The sequence below is a fragment of the Caretta caretta genome, chromosome 1 (assembly GCF_965140235.1).
Source record: "Caretta caretta isolate rCarCar2 chromosome 1, rCarCar1.hap1, whole genome shotgun sequence".
NCBI classification, from domain to species: Eukaryota; Metazoa; Chordata; order Testudines; family Cheloniidae; genus Caretta; species Caretta caretta.
In genome coordinates, this window is record NC_134206.1 from 199,193,413 (window position 1) to 199,206,885 (window position 13,473).

At 40.6% G+C, this 13,473-nt stretch overlaps 2 protein-coding genes across 9 annotated transcripts in view; one reads left to right on the forward strand and one right to left on the reverse strand.

Annotated features, from left to right (window-relative positions):
* The window catches only part of CMSS1 (cms1 ribosomal small subunit homolog), a 368,267-nt gene that overhangs the window by 232,916 nt on the left and 121,878 nt on the right, over window positions 1–13,473 (forward strand). Inside the window, exon 1 of one of the 5 annotated variants that reach the window (XM_075118595.1) lies at window positions 8,649–8,759. The exons of the other annotated variants lie outside the window; for them this stretch is intronic. The gene's annotated coding sequence lies outside the window, so the exon portion shown is untranslated. Of the gene's footprint in view, window positions 1–8,648; window positions 8,760–13,473 lie in introns of those variants that run through there. 5 annotated transcript variants of the gene reach the window in all.
* Window positions 1–13,473, reverse strand: part of FILIP1L (filamin A interacting protein 1 like) — a 296,199-nt gene that overhangs the window by 220,903 nt on the left and 61,823 nt on the right. The gene's annotated exons all lie outside the window — the stretch shown is intronic.

Genomic DNA, 13,473 nt, shown 5'->3' on the forward strand with positions numbered 1-13,473 from the left:
ATTTGGGGTCATGGTTTAGCATTCTATTGGTCTTGTCATCCAAAAGCAGTGGGGATGTCTCTGTAATCACTTAGGGCATGGACATAGTTTTTATTGAAATATATTCCGTGCCATGGAAGCCTGTGCAAAACCACAGAAAGCCTGACTAATCAATTCTTTCTGGGTTGCAATGGCGCACATTGTGTCCATATCTCTTGACATATCTAACCTGTTAGCTCTCCCATCTAGGTTTTACATACTTGTCTCCAAACCTTTCAACGGTATTTGATCTTTTTTCCGTAATAAGGTGGGTGAGTTGACACGACTACGAACACAGCGGAATCAGAGGACCTGGATACAGCACAGTCCCAGTTCATAGCACGGATGGGATATTAACTGCATTTTGCAAACAGATATATCTTATCTGATTACAGGAGGTTAACAAATTGTCATTTACATCATAGCAATATGACACAACAAGGATGGGAATTAGTAAAGTATTGGTGAATATATATGCCCTTTACCACCAAATTGCCAATTCAGATCCACCCTAGATCAGTACTAACTGAAAGAAAGTACAGTTGGATAATTGTTCAGTGGCTTGTGTGAAATTAATTTGATAGTTTCAGTTCGATTCCCACTGGACAACTGTCTATGTTACAAACCCCCCATATTGGGCGTTACTCAGATTGCAAGCTCCGTGGGGCAGAGACCATCTTTTTTCTGTGTCTGTGCAGCACCTAGCACAGTGGACTCCTGCTCTGTAATTAGGGCTCCTAGATGCAACAGTAATACATATAATTATTAATAATTGGGGTCTTGGTTTATGATTGAATGGGCATAGAAAGTGAGCTACCTTCGTGCTAGCAGGTCTGAATTGTCCACATTTTGACCGAGGCAGATTGATCTAGCACTAATATGTGAGTCTCGGTTTTAGTTATTGGTAATGGCAGGGTGAGTGTCCTTTCTGCTCTGGGAAAAAAACAGCGATGGCAAGAAGTAAACGTTGAGATTAGAGGATGTACATGTGTACCTCAGGTCAGATTGGCTCCAAAATGAGGGATGTTCCTTTGTTGTTAAGGTCAGCTCCAGTGATATGAGAGATTAATGGAATGCTCTTTGTGGGCCCAGTTTTAAAATTTGGTTGCCACAGCTTTGCATTTGGCTGCCCAAATCACTTAGGACCAGAATTTCCCATCTTCGTGGGCCTACAAGTTAGACAGCTAAATTCATATCTAGTTGCATATATCTGAAATATGGGTCTTGTCTACACTGCCACTTTACAGCACTGAAACTTTTTCGCTCAGGGGTGTGAAAAAACACCCCGCTGAGCAATGCAAGTTTCAGCGCTGTAAAGTGGCAGTGTAGACAGTGCCCCAGCGCTGGGAGCTACTCTCTTCGTGGGGGTGGGATTTTTACAGCCACGACCCCCACTGGTGCTGCGACCACTCAGCCACGTTAAAGTGCTGCCGCGGCAGCACTTTAACCTTGGTAGTGAAGACATCCCCGTGGTGTCTAACTGCAGTTGGAAAATTTAGTCCTTAGTGTCTGATCCTACAAGGTACTGAGCATCCTGATCTCTCACTGAAAGTCAGTACGAGTTGAAGGCACTCCACGGGATTAGGTTCCTTATACTTTCAGAGAGTCATGGTAGGTGCCTATGTGCAAATTGATTTCCATGTTCTTATCACCTAAACCCACAACCTCAAGGTCATCTTCAGCTCCCCTCTCCTTTCTCCCCCACGCGCACACCATAACAAAGTCTCGTCACTTCTTTGCCTACATACTTTAATATTTGACCCCTCTTTTCTGCCCTGTTGGATCATTTGTTTCCTGCCTTAACTATTACGCTGTGCTCCTCTGAGATCTTTGTTATACTAATCTTCCTCCTCTAGCATGTTCAAATTGCTGCTTGCCAAAAGTGTCTTTCCTACTCATTCCTTCATGTCACTTACCCCTGTTTCTTCTGACTCGCTGGTTCTCCATTGCACAGCAGAGCAAATGTCAGCTTTCTATCTTTTCTTTCAAGGCTCAGCACAGTGCAGATTTGCATACATCTCTATTTTATCCTCAAGTTTTGATTCCCCTCCCTTCTCACTCTGCTCTGATAGTGACACCAAGCTCTTCTTCTTCCATTTCTCCTGCTCGTAGTTGTGTCTGTGTCTTCTCCCCTGCTGCGTTTGGAATGACCTCATTGAAATCTTTTCTTAAAATCCCATCTTTCCACACAGGCCTACAAAATGTAAAAAATCCCCAAACAAACAAAAGAAGCATCTGGAACTAATTAATTTACATACCTGCCATTGCCCTGACCACTTTGCTTGTATTTTATATCCCTTTATCACTCCCTCTCCATCTACTTTTGCATGTTTCTAAATGGGGAGCTCCTTGAGGTGGGGACTGTATCTTTCTAAGAGTTTAGTGCCCAGCACATTTTGGGTCCTGCTGGAGTACAAATAACTATTAATAACTGGGTACCATCACTTAAAAGTTTGAAAATTGACTCTTACTGTTGAATGTTTTTTTTGGTATTCAGAACCCCTTAATCAATGTCCAAATGATTATTTAGCTTATCAGGTATGTGACAACTGTCCTTCAGAAACCAAATTCCTCATCCTTTCCAACCCTCCTTCCTTCTATGAGGTACAAACATTTTGTTTCCAAAATACAAGATATCAAATATATTTTTAGAAGAGTTGTAGAGATTTCATTTTAAAGTTGTTTAGCTTTCAAAATTACGTTTCGCCTAACTACACTCTTCTGCCAACATAGCCATCACCACTCATTGGGGGTGGTTTAATTATGTCGACGGGAGAGCTCTCTCCTGTCTGCATAGAGCAGCTACATGGGAGATCTTACAATGGCGCAGCTGCATCTGTACAGCTGTGCCACTGTAAGGTCTCTAGTGTAGACAAGGCCTAAGTTAAAAGGAGGATCTGCTTGTTGAAGAAGGATAGGAGGATAGCTTGAAGAAGTGGTAGGCAGATTTTTATTGCAGCTCAGCAGGAGTTCATAATAACATGAGTGGACCTCAGATTATTTGGAAAGGGTAACAGTCATGTAAACAAACTGTTATATATCCTCTTACTTTGAAGTGGTTGCCCATTTATTTAATTTTACTTTAATATTTAATAATAAACTAAATATGTTTAGTCTCTAAAAATTCAACTTTGTGCAGTTTCTTAAATCTTTGTGTGACATTAAAATAGTTTATTTTATGGGGTCTAATTTGCACTACTCCGCTCTTTTAATAATTAAATGATAATTTAATAAAAATATTAAAATACCTTTTAAAATATCTCTGAGGTTGAGCCTGGCAATATTTATATTTCATCTGTTTCTCATAGCACAGTAATGTAACATTTAAGCACACAGAAGTTTCTCAAAAGAAAAGAAACAAGATCTGAATAGCCTGAACTCTCCACATTCATAAGCTTTTCTCAGTGACAAATAGCCACCTGGAAAGTATCAGTTAATTCATTCCTGAGTCTTTTAAGAGGTAGCTTTGGCAAGATTTTGTAAATGTAGAAACCTAAACAGAGAAACTAGAGAAAGATAGCTAATGAAAGACTTGGCTTTGGTGATGAAAATGTTTTACAAGTTTTAGTAAAAGCTTGATTGGACCTGGATTCATGAGGATTTCTACAGATCTGTCCTGATGACATCTACAGTTAAATTAGGACAGTTCCATGAAAGACAACCTAATATGGTCTTAGATTTAGTTGATTTCCCACCGCCATGTCTGCGTCTCCCAACCACCCCCCCAATCAGTTCCTCCGGAATCAGCATATGCTGAAAATAAACCATCCTATAAAAGAGGGCACTTGGTGTGTATAGTGTGGAATGATATTGTAAAATCAGCAGAGACTTGTGGTGGTAGGATCTGTCTTTGTGTAGTGACCCTCAGTCACTTCTACAGCAAACCCAACTCTTCTCCTCACAGGAACGGAAATTGAAATCAAAATTTGAGCTGACAAATGGCTTCATAAAGACAGTGGGAGACGTTAGACCAGTGGTTCTCAACCAGGGGTACTTGTCCCCCTTGGGGTAGGCAGAGGTCTTCCAGGGGGTACATGAACGTATCTAGATATTTGCCTAGTTTTACAACAGGCTACAAAAAAAGCTGTAGTGAAGTCAGTACAAACTAAAATTTCATGCAGAAAATCACTTGTATACTATACTGCTCTATATACTATACTCTGAAATGTAAGTGCAGTATTTATATTCCAGTTGATTAATTTAAGAATTATATGGTAAAAATGAGAAAGTGAGCAATTTTTCAGTAATAGTTTGCTTTTGTAATTTTTTTTCTGATTTTGTAAGCAAGTAGTTTTTAAGTGAAGTGAAACTTAGGGGTATTCGCAAGACAAATCAGACTCCAGAAAGGGGTACTGTAGTTTGGAAAGGTTGAGAGCCACTGGGTTAGAAGATCTGATCAGAAGATATTGATTTAACAACCACCAAAGACTACAAAAGGGGAAAAGGAAAAACAATCAGAAGTGCTGTCTTTTTACCGGTGTATCAGTTTTCCCCCCATGACTACTTGTGAAAGCTTTATTGGTAGCTTTTAGCTATGTATCATAATAATACATACAATAACTATTACATAATATGAAAAATATGCCACGGTGAGCAAGAAAACAAGTGTTAGTCCTATGGACAATATCAAAATGCTCTCACTGTTATTAAATGTACCAACACTTTGTTAGATATAAGAAAGGCACATCATCAACTTAAAATTCATACACCAGCCATAACATTTTTCAAGTAATACCTACAGTTGCTGTAACTGAAATAGATTAGAGCAAAAAATGTTTCTCTCAGTTGTTTTCAATTGTACGTTTGGCACCCTTTAAATATATTTAGTTTCACTGTTCCGCTTGTTTAGCCAGCTAGCCAAGTGAGTTTCCCCCCATTATTTGGGGGGAGGGGAGGTTCTGACAGCAAGGAAGGAGAGAAAAGCATTTTTCAGAAGCTATGAAAATGTGATTGCAAAGCCATAAGAATTAGCAGGACAACTTGGGGAGGTGTAATCTCTTTTAATTCTTCTAAAATGATTAGATTTAAAGTTGACTATTTCCCTTTATTCAATTACTATTTTCTGTGACAAAGGCGACTTGTGAAAAGCACAAGCCTGCAGCACCATCTTTCAGAGAACTGTAATCCCCATTGCAGATGAAATAGGGAGGTGGGGAGCCTAAGTACAGATTTCAGAGTAGCAGCCATGTTAGTCTGTATCCCCGTCAGGAACAGTATCCCTGGTAATGTCACGGCAAACCTGGTGGCTGAACTTTGTGACTTTGTCCTCACCCATAACTATTTCACATTTGGGGACAATGTATACCTTCAAATCAGCGGCACTGCTATGTGTACCTGCACGGCCCCACAGTACGCCAACATTTTTATGGCTGACTTAGAACAACGCTTCCTCAGCTCTCATCCCCTAATGCCCCTACTCTACTTGCGCTACATTGATGACATCTTCATCATCTGGACCCATGGAAAAGAAGCCCTTGAGGAATCCACCGTGATTTCAACCATTTCCATCCCACCATCAACCTCAGCCTAGACCAGTCCACACAAGAGATCCACTTCCTCGACACTACGGTGCTAATAAGCGATGGTTACATAAACACCACCCTATACCGGAAACCTACTGACCACTGTGCTTACCTACATGCCTCCAGCTTTCACGCAGACCACACCACACTATCCATTGTCTACAGCCAAGCTCTACGATACAACCACATTTGCTCCAACCCCTCAGACAGAGACAAACACCTACAAGATCTCTAGCAAGCGTTCTTACAACTACAATACCCACCTGCTGAAGTGAAGAAACAGCTTGACAGAGCCAGAAGAGTACCCAGAAGTTACCTACTACAGGACAGGCCCAACAAAGAAAATAACACAACACCACTAGCCGTCACCTTCAGCCCCCAACTAAAACCTCTCCAACGTATCATCAAGGATCTACAACCTATCCTGAAGGATGACCCATCACTCTCACAGATCTTGGGAGACAGGCCAGTCCTTGCTTACAGACAGCCCCCCAACCTGAAGCAAATACTCACCAGCAACCACACACCACACAACAAAACCACTAACCCAGGAACCTATCCTTGCAACAAAGCCCGTTGCCAACTGTGCCCACATATCTATTCAGGGGACACCATCACAGGGCCTAATCACATCAGCCACACTATCAGAGGCTCGTTCACCTGCACATCCACCAATGTGATATGTGCCAGCAATGCCCCTCTGCCATGTACATTGGTCAAACTGGACAGTCTCTACGTAGAAGAATAAATGGACACAAATCAGACGTCAAGAATTTTAATATTCAAAAACCAGTTGGAGAACACTTCAATCTCTCTGGTCACTCGATTACAGACCTAAAAGTGGCAATTCTTCAACAACAAATCTTCAAAAACAGACTCCAGCGAGAGACTGCTGAATTGGAATTAATTTGCAAACTGTATACAATTAACTTAGGCTTGAATAAAGACTGGGAGTGGATGGGTCATTACACAAAGTAAAACTATTTCCCCATGTTTATTTCCTCCCCCCCCGTCCCCCCACTGTTCCTCACGCATTCTTGGAAATGGCCCACCTTGATTATCACTACAAAAGGTCCCCTCCCCCCCGCTCTCCTGCTGGTAATAGCTCACCTTACCTGATCACTCTTGTTACAGTGTGTATGGTAACACCCATTGTTTCATGTTCTCTGTGTATATAAAATCTCCCCACTGTATTTTCCACTGCATGCAACCGATGAAGTGAGCTGCAGCACATGAAAGCTTATGCTCAAATAAATTTGTTAGTCTCTAAGGTGCCACCAGTACTCCTTTTCTTTTTAAGTACAGATTCTTTCCTTTGATGTGCAAATACAGATCCTACTGAAGTCAGTGGGAGCCACATGTGTGCATCTGAGATCAGACTTTAAACCCCAGTTCAGTCCTAATGAAGTCAATGGAGTTACTCACCTTGCTGAATCAGGACATTAGCTCTTAAATTTTCTCTCATTCCAAGATTCCAAACAGTAAAATATAGTTTTCTTTAAAATGATAACAGAAGAGGATGCCCTTCTGTGAGGAACCATTTCCTCTAAACCAGGGGTTACCTCTCATGTTAGGGCATAAAGCTGTTTCTGTGAGGAATGGGGGAATGACATTTTCTACAGAATGTAAATTTTCATTGGAGAAAAAAATTCTATTTTTCTTACCATTAGTAGGATCAGAAGAAACCCATTCCAAATGTAAACAGATGCAGTAATTAGGTTTATAGTATCTTTGAGAATGAGCAATTTATGCCATTTTCAATGACAATGTATTCATTTTTACAGTTTTTTTAATGTGAAATTATCAAAAGTACATGCCCTTAAATGTAAAGAGCAACTGTGGCCAAACCTGGCACAATGAACTTAAAAGGTATCAAATTGTTGTTATTTGCAGAATGTGGGTTTGTTTGGTTGGTTTTGGGTTAAATAACACACTGGATTCTGGGATATGAGGATTACAGGGGGAAAAGTAGGTTGTTTGGTGTTGTGGAATGAGAAAATGGATAATGTTCGGTATGTAGTGGGGGAGAGGGAGAGAAGATTGAGAACCCTTGCTTGAAACTAAATATTCTGACCAATAATTTCCAAATATCTGCCTTTCAAGTCATTGGTCGTTTCATTTCAGTAGACAGAGATCCTAACTGAGAAACTATTGTAGGCCATATAGTATTCAAGGAAGCCAAGGGCAACATCTTGATCAAAATAGGGTATGTCTAAGGTATATTAATACCAGAAAAATACAAAGAAAAGATGTAGCTATACACAGTGCCTCGTATATAGTGGGTTACCCCTTTTCAACCACAGCAGTTAGTCAAAATTCGGGGCCTTGTATGTTATTTCTGTTGAAAATAGTAATTGTTGATGGAGCCTGGTATTTTCTTTTATGCAGTCTTATTTATTTACAAGTAATGTACAAAGTTCTGCTTCTTGGAACTCGGAGGGTACCAAATGCATGGGATAGCCTCTTTGTTTATAGCCCAAGCCTTTTTAGCCAGCACTAGACCAATAAACCTGTCTCTGTGTTTCTTGTCTGCACTCCAGCTTGTCTTTTCCACGTACCTGATCAGAACCATGTGCAGTGGAACCCTTCACAAACATGGTCCTAGTTTCTGGGAAGACTCTATTATGCCTTGTTTTAGGTGAGGTCTCCTCAACCCATCCCACACAGTTACTGAAAGTTATTTTGGAAATGGCATAGCTAGACCGTGTCACTTTACAGCTTTACCTTTTTTGGCCTTTTTCATTGTAAAATCAAAAGGACCTTACTAAAGTAATTTTTCTTATGAATTCACACCCGTTAGAGAAAACAGGAAGATGACTAAATGTTCTTGTATCATAGTAGATTGTCTGCAGGTTTTGATGAGTGCCAGCTTGCTGAAACTTGTTTCTGCTTCTTCCATAGTTACTGGCAATGTGCAAAAAATGGGTAGGGTTGTGCACACTTCAATGAAAACTAGTTGTAGTTTTCTGTTTTAAATCTCACTCAGTAAGATAAGTGGTGGCAGTTCAAGTTCTTTTCCAAAAGTAGACCTGAAGTTTTTTGTGTTTTTTTTTCAGCTGCAACATTTCATGTGGAAAGTTCTCCAAAAGATCCACAGGATATTTGAGAACTAGACATGTGGATGTTTGTTCCAGTTCCTCCAGCTGGAGTGTGACATATTTTGAACTGAATGTAAAACAAATGCAACTGGTTGCTTTGAATCAGTGCTCCAACTCACAGGTAACATTGTCTAAAGTTGCACAGAACACATTCCTTCTGCATGAAGACTTTGTTTCATCTTCAGAGGTGATAGAGCATGATTCCTCAGGTGTCTCATGATGAACTATTTTCAATTTTTTACCTCTCTTCTGCAGTAATTGTGGTAAAATTTGCATAGCTATCACCACAAGGCATGCTTCTAATAGAATTTTGAGCCACTGATCTCAGAATTGCTTTAATTCTTCATAATATCATCAATCAGAGTTGACCCTGAACCAAGAGAGATTCCTCGGGGTTGTAGAATCTTGTTTCTCTCATCAATACTTGAAGGAACTTTATACCAAAAGCTAGATAAAGGGTATGAAAATGAGGTGAAGTACTGTTTTTGTACTAACACTTTCTGATCAAGTTTTGTGTGTCAAATTTAATTCAAGAGCCCATTCCAGTGCTGCCAGAATACCTGGAATATACTTTGTTATTGAACAGACAGCTTCAGCATGTGCACTCCAACCTGTGTCTGACTGAACATAGAGTGAATAGTGTATCTTATTGGTTACAATATTCCACCTCACGGGACAGGCACTAAAAACATGAAAAGTCACTGCACACAACCAAAAAGTGTTACTGTTTCAGAATGTGAAACTGCAGCATTAACTCCTACAAGATTAAGTGAATAAGAAGGGCAAGGAGAATACACCGCAAGTTTATTTTTTGACAGTGCAAGCCTGAATGGGTTTTAATTTTCCTGACTTATTAGAACCATTATCAAATCCTGGACCTCTATAATCATCAAGTGGAATGGTATGGTGCTTAATGTTGGCACTTAGCATTTCAGCTGCCTATCTGTTTTTCTACTTTTTTTATCAAAGTTGATGAACTCAAGAGATCTTTCTTGAATATTAAATGCACCACTGCCTTGGTCCTGAAGTACAAACTTGAATATAACACATTTTGTTCATGGTGAGAGGCATCAAGACTAGCATTCCATATGATGGAATAATAGATGGCTTTCTCTCTCTCTCTCTGAAAGAATGGCCTCCTGCATGCTTTTACCGCATAATTCAGTCCACTTGTTCTGAGTCTCCCGTAAGAGGTAATGTACCTGCCCTTGGGTTGTTTTATCCTCTGTGTCTGCTTCTGTTTGACTTCAGCCAAATGGTCATGAGTTATGCTGTTATAATGAGCTAGTAACTCAAGAGTTCTAAGAAGATTACTGTTGTGTGGATCACAGTCAGATTATTATCTCCTTGGAATGCTAAACCTCTTGAAATGAGATGTCAGATAATATCCAACATTCTTTCCAGTATTGCTCTCCATCTTGAAGCTTCTGTTAATGCTTGTTTTTGAATCTCACTGTTTACTCTACCTGACAGCGACTGCTCTAATTCCTTCCACCAGCAACAGCAGGTTTTATGTTCTGTGCTCTTTTCATGTTCAGGAAGTTTATTATATAGTTTGTGCCATTTTTGCACGGTTGGCAAATATCCTTCACTTTTTGCCAGTATACCGCATTGTTTGTTTGTCTTCCCCTTCAGAAAATTGCTGACATGGAAAGCAGTACTGTGCTTGGTAGGTAGCCCTCTGAGCAAGCCATGTTCTCTGTTGCTGGAAGTTTTACATTTGAGAAGAAATACAGGCAAACTACGGCCATCAACATCTTTTGGCATTAACTTCGCTAGCTTCCGTGTTTCTCTGGAATTCATTACACCAGATAGGACCATTTTTTTCATAAACAGGATCTGTAACGTGTGTCGGCCACACTCCTGGATCCTTTTAAAAACATGAATCTGTAAGTATTGTAGCACTACTCTCTTCTGCTTCTTTCAAGCCTTCCTCTGAGTCTGCTGGTGGTAATAGTACGCAACTACTTTTGGAGGTCATTAGATTGGAATCACATGATTCATTTGTCTGCTTTTCTTCATCAGCGTCCACAGTGTCTATATTGAAATCACCTTCACCTTACTGTTTTACAGTTCCCCAGTTTTTGCATTGTTTGACCTAGACTATTGAGAGGCCTTGCCTGTCTGGAAAAACTGGTGGATTGACTGGCATCCTCTAGCATCTTTCCTTTCCCTTTCTTTAAGCTCCTGATGTTTGTGGCTGCCTGATTTGTATTTGTAGCCAGACATAGGAGCATGGCACATATATTAATGATACATCTGAGACAAATACCCTCTAGGGACCCTGGAGGTACTGTTCCTTGTCCCTGGAATCTCGTCTCAACCCTTCTATGCATCCTAGAGGACCAGCTAACTGTTCAGAATCTCAAACTAAAACATCCATAGCCTGAATTTTTTTTCTCATGGTGATGGTCTAGTGGCCCTCTGGATGGGCCCTGGTAAAGTGTACTGATTTCCCCCATTTTGCTGTGGCCCGCTTTCAAGAAATACCACTTCTATTGCCTTAGCTAAAAGTAGCCTTTTATGGGTCACCTGCTACCTTCAGGCCCCACAGGGGGTCAGAATCTCTGCTCCTGTCATACATGGGATGGATGGATGGACACACACTCATGCACACACACACATGCACACAACACATACACGCACCAGATCTATCCAAAGGACAGAGGACTTTTCTAAACATTTATATCTGCTTCAGTCTTCCCCATGATAATCAAACACAACTGATACCTCATTACAATCTTGTTTACTCAGCCAGCCTGTTCAAAAGATAAATATTTTAATTCCTTTTTTGGATGTTTGTCAACTGCATCTTTCGTTTTGCAGGTGATTAATAATATAATGTTCGGCAGCAGGGCACAGTTTTGGATGCTGCTGTGAGAAACAGCATGCCCATGTCTTAGTTGTCTGGGATTTTCTACTAAGCTCATCACCGTGGATTTGAGTGGCACCCAAGGTCTCAGGATTACTGTGGGCAAAACTTGGGTAGATGACCTACTGTAGGCAGTCTACACAGGTCAAATCCGTAGTTTCTTATTTAATTTTGTATTTAGGAAAAATAGGAGTTCTGACTCCTGTCTGAGGACTGAGCCTCCCAACTCCCATTAAAGTCACTAGCAAGACTCCCATTGACTTTAGTGGAAGTTGCTCAAGCACTATTTCTGGGGAGGAGGCAAGTCTCAGCGAATTTACATAAAAGCTCAACTTCTAGAGTAGAGCAGGATTATGGTTGCAAAGGAAGCACTTACCTAATATTATTATGAATAATCATGTTTATTACGGCAGTGCCTAAGGACCAACCAAGAATGGGGCCGCATTGTGCAAGGCACTGTACAAACACAGGCTAGCAGACAGTCCCTGCTCTGGAGAGCTCACAGTCTAAACAGACAGGACAGACAGCGGGTGGGAGAAGAGGTAGAACACACAAGGTGGAGTGAACAGTGTGGTGGCAGCAAACATCACGTTAATGTCACTATTTTTTACTGCTTTGGAGGAGTGGGGTGAGATGGGGGTCAGATAGGAAGAGATACGCTAAATAGAAGAGGGAAAGGGGGAAGGGAGAGGGATTTTGAAAAGAAGGGGGAAGTGGGTAGCAGGGATAAGTGTGCAGTGAAGCTGAATTGAAGAGACTGAGGGAGGGTTGGAGCAAACAGCCAATCCACACAGGGGTAAGAAAGTCCAGTCAAAACTGTAGAAATGTTCCCCTCTCTGTGAGATGGACTTAGTCCAAAAGGTTTAAATGAGGGGCATACCTGATGTCTGGGTGCCACATTTGCTATTGGCCTCGCCATACCTTTCAGGGAATGTACTGTGTGTGCAACACACCTGCACTCCTATATGCATTTGTTCCCTGTAAAATGTAACTAAGTATGTGCAAATGACGTGGAATAATAATAGTTGTTAATTTCAAAACCAGGAATATTTTCCATCCGATAGGAAGCTTGGAAAGAGATTAAAAGCCATTCTATCCTTTCCCTGCTTCCCCCACATTTGGCAGCTGTGATTTAAAAAAAAATTGTTTGGCATCTGTTTTCATGAAATTGTGCTTCTTCAGTTACTATACCAGAGAGACAGCAAGTATCAAAAAGTAAGTCTGCATAGGGTATGTCCCCATTCTTCCTTTACTGTATATCATTTGGATAATACCGGCATAACAGGCCCTCACAACAGCTGTACTTGTCAGTCGGTTGCACTAAATTGCATCTTCTGCCTTTCATCAGATGTGAAGGGATGTACTGTATACGTTGCAGTGCTATGTTAAGTATTCCCTAGTTCGCTTTAATTACCTTTTAGCTACTTGTATTTTACACTTCCTAGTTTATCCATTCACATTTCAGTGTTAAACAAGGATACTTTACAGGCCTTGTGACCATAGAACTAAGGGGGAGGAAGCGGGGGAATACTCATTACTGAAAATGCAGAGAGAGGAGTAGGAATAATTAGGAATACACATTGGAACTTCTAAATCTTCATAGAAGAACAGAGCATGGGTCCACCTGAAATTTGAAAGTATTCTTTCCTGTGTGAGCAGCAATAGAATGCATACATTTAACATTTTTGTTTTGCCTTCATTCATTGTCTGTAAAATAGGGGGTAATAATGCATCCTATCTTCTTCCTTTTTCTGTCTTGTCCATGAAAGACTCCATCCTGCAAAGATTTATGCATGTGCTTAACTTTACGCACTGTGAATAATCCCTTTGATTTCAAGGGACTACTCGGAATGCATAAAGCTAAGGATGTACATAACTCTTTGCAGGATTGGGATTTTGGATTGTAAATATATCAGCACAATGGCAGCCTGATCTCGAACTATATATAATCAGAAACAAACCT